Genomic DNA, 2,761 nt, shown 5'->3' on the forward strand with positions numbered 1-2,761 from the left:
TGATTGCTCGTCCTCGAGCAAAAGAAGAGAAGAGGGAGTAGTAGAAGAAGAAAATAGATGAGATGGAAAGGTGTGAGTGGTTCAGCCAAGAGGGGTTTTAGGTGGTTATGATGTGTGAAAAGGAAGGAGTGAGGGTTTGAATTTGAGTGGGTGGGTGTAGGTGGGTTGTATGATGGTTTTGGAGGAGTAATGGAGGTGATTGGTGAAGGGTATTTTAGGAAGAGAGTTATAAAAAGGTGTGAAGAGGAGAGAAAAAGAGGTGGGGTAGGTGGGAATCCTGTGGGGTCCACAGATCCAGAGGGGTCAAGGATGTATCATCCTTGCTCCTATTAGGCGTGAAAACGCCCTTGTGGTGCAATCCTGGCGTTTAACGCCAGACTGTTGCCTGTTTTTGGCGTTAAACGGCCAAAAGTAGTCTGTTTCTGGTGTTTAACGCCAGGTAGATGCTTGTTTCTGGCGTTAAACGCCAGACAGATGCTTGTTTCTGGCATTTAAACGCCAGAATGCTCCTTCTCCAGAGTGTGCTATTTTTAATGATGTTTTTCATTCTGTTTTTTATTTTTCAGTAGTTTTTGTGACTCCACATGATCATCAACATAATAAAACACGAAATAACAATAAAAATAAAATTAAATATAATTAAATAACATTGGGTTGCCTCCCAACAAGTGCTTCTTTAATGTCAATAGCTTGACAGTGAGCTCTCATGGAGCCTCACAGATAATCAGAGCAAGGTTGGAACCTCCCAACACCAAACTTAGAGTTTGAATGTGGGGGTTCAACACCGAACTTAGAGTTTGGTTGTGGCCTCCCAACACCAAACTTAAAGTTTGACTGTGGGGGCTTTGGTTGACTCTGCAGTGAGAGAAACTTTTCATGCTTCCTCTCCATGGTTACAAAAGGCGATCCTTGAGTTTTAAACACAAGGTTGTCCTTATTCAGTTTTAGGATCAACTCTTCTCTGTCAACATCAATCACAGCTTTTGCTGTGGCTAGGAAGGGTCTTCCAAGGATGATGGATTCATCCTCATCCTTCCTTGTGTCTAGGATTATGAAATCAACAGGGATGTAAAGGCCTTCAACCTTTACTAACACGTCCTCTACTAGTCCATAAGCCTGTTTTCTTAAGTTGTCTGCCATCTCTAATAAAATTCTGGCAGCTTGCACCTCAAAGATCCTAAGTTTCTCCATTAGAGAGAGTGGCATTAAGTTTATTTCTGACCCCAGGTCACATAGAGCCTTCTCAAAGGTCATGGTGCCTATATTACAGGGAATTAGGAATTTACCAGGATCCTGTTTCTTTTGAGGTAATTTCTGCCTATCTAATGCATTCAGTTCATTGGTGAGCAAGGGAGGTTCATCTTCCCAAGTCTCATTACCAAATAATTTGGCATTCAGCTTCATGATTGCACCACGGTACTTAGCAACTTGCTCCTCAGTAACATCTTCATTCTCTTCAGAAGAAGAATACTCATCAGAGCTCATGAAGGGCAGAAGGAGGTTCAATGGAATCTCTATGGTCTCTAGTTGAGCCTCAGATTCCTTTGGTTCCTCAAAGAGAAACTCCTTATTGGTCACTGAGCATCCCAAGAGGTCTTCCTCACTAGGATCCACATCCTCCTCCTCCCTTGTAGGTTCGGCCATGATGGTCAATTCAATGGCCTTGCACTCTCTCTTTGGATTTTCTTCTGTTTTGCTTGGGAGAGTACTAGGAGGAGTTTCAGTGACCCTTTTACTTAGCTCGCCCACTTGTGCCTCCAAATTTCTAATGGAGGACCTTGTTTCATTCATGAAACTGAAAGTGGCTTTAGATAGATCAGAGACTATATTTGCTAAGCTAGATGGATTCTGCTCATAATTCTCTATCTGTTGCTGAGTGGATGATGGAAAGGGTTTGCTATTGCTAAACCTGTTTCTTCCACCATTAGTAAAGCCTTGTTGAGGCTTTTGTTGATCCTTCCATGAGAAATTTGGATGATTTCTCCATGAGGAATTATAGGTGTTTCCATAGGGTTCACCCATGTAATTCACCTCTGCTATTGCAGTGTTCTCAGGATCATAAGCTTCTTCTTCAGAAGATGCTTCTATAGTACTGTTGGATGATTCCTTCAATCCATTCAGACTCTGAGAGATCATATTGACTTGCTGAGTCAATATTTTATTCTGAGCCAATATGGCATTCAGAGCATCAATTTCAAGAACTTCCTTCCTCTGAGGCATCCCATTACTTATAGGATTCCTCTCAGAAGTGTACATGAACTGGTTATTAGCAACCATGTCAATGAGTTCTTGAGCTTCTGCAAGTGTTTTCTTTAGGTGAATGGATCCACCTGCAGAATGTTCCAATAACATCTTTGATAATTCAGACAGACCATCATAAAATATATCCAGGATGGTCCATTCTGAAAGCATGTCAGAAGGACATTTTTTGGTCAGTTGCTTATATCTCTCCCAAGCTTCATAGAGGGATTCACCGTCCTTCTGTCTGAAGGTTTGAACATCCACTCTAAGCTTACTAAGCTTTTGAGGAGGAAAGAACTTGGCTAAGAAAGTCGTGACCAGCTTATCCCAAGAGTTCAGGCTATCTTTAGGTTGAGAATCCAACCATATTTTAGCTCTGTCTCTTACAGCAAACGGGAAAAGCATAAGCCTGTAGACCTCGGGATCAACCCCATTGGTCTTAACAGTATCACAGATCTGCAAGAATTCAGTTAAGAACTGAAAATGATCTTCTGATGGAAGTCCATGAAACTTGCAGTTC

The 2,761-nt window shown here is 41.8% G+C and overlaps 1 non-coding gene across 1 annotated transcript; it reads left to right on the forward strand.

The window, feature by feature from the left end:
- The first annotated feature begins 2,406 nt into the window (after window positions 1-2,406).
- On the forward strand, window positions 2,407-2,514 carry LOC148567747 (small nucleolar RNA R71). Its single transcript, XR_015881702.1, has one exon. It is a non-coding gene; the product is annotated as a small nucleolar RNA R71 (small nucleolar RNA).
- Window positions 2,515-2,761: the final 247 nt, after the last annotated feature.

This window comes from Arachis ipaensis, chromosome B4, assembly GCF_059453495.1.
Source record: "Arachis ipaensis isolate K30076 ecotype BB chromosome B4, ASM5945349v1, whole genome shotgun sequence".
NCBI lineage: Eukaryota > Viridiplantae > Streptophyta > Magnoliopsida > Fabales > Fabaceae > Arachis > Arachis ipaensis.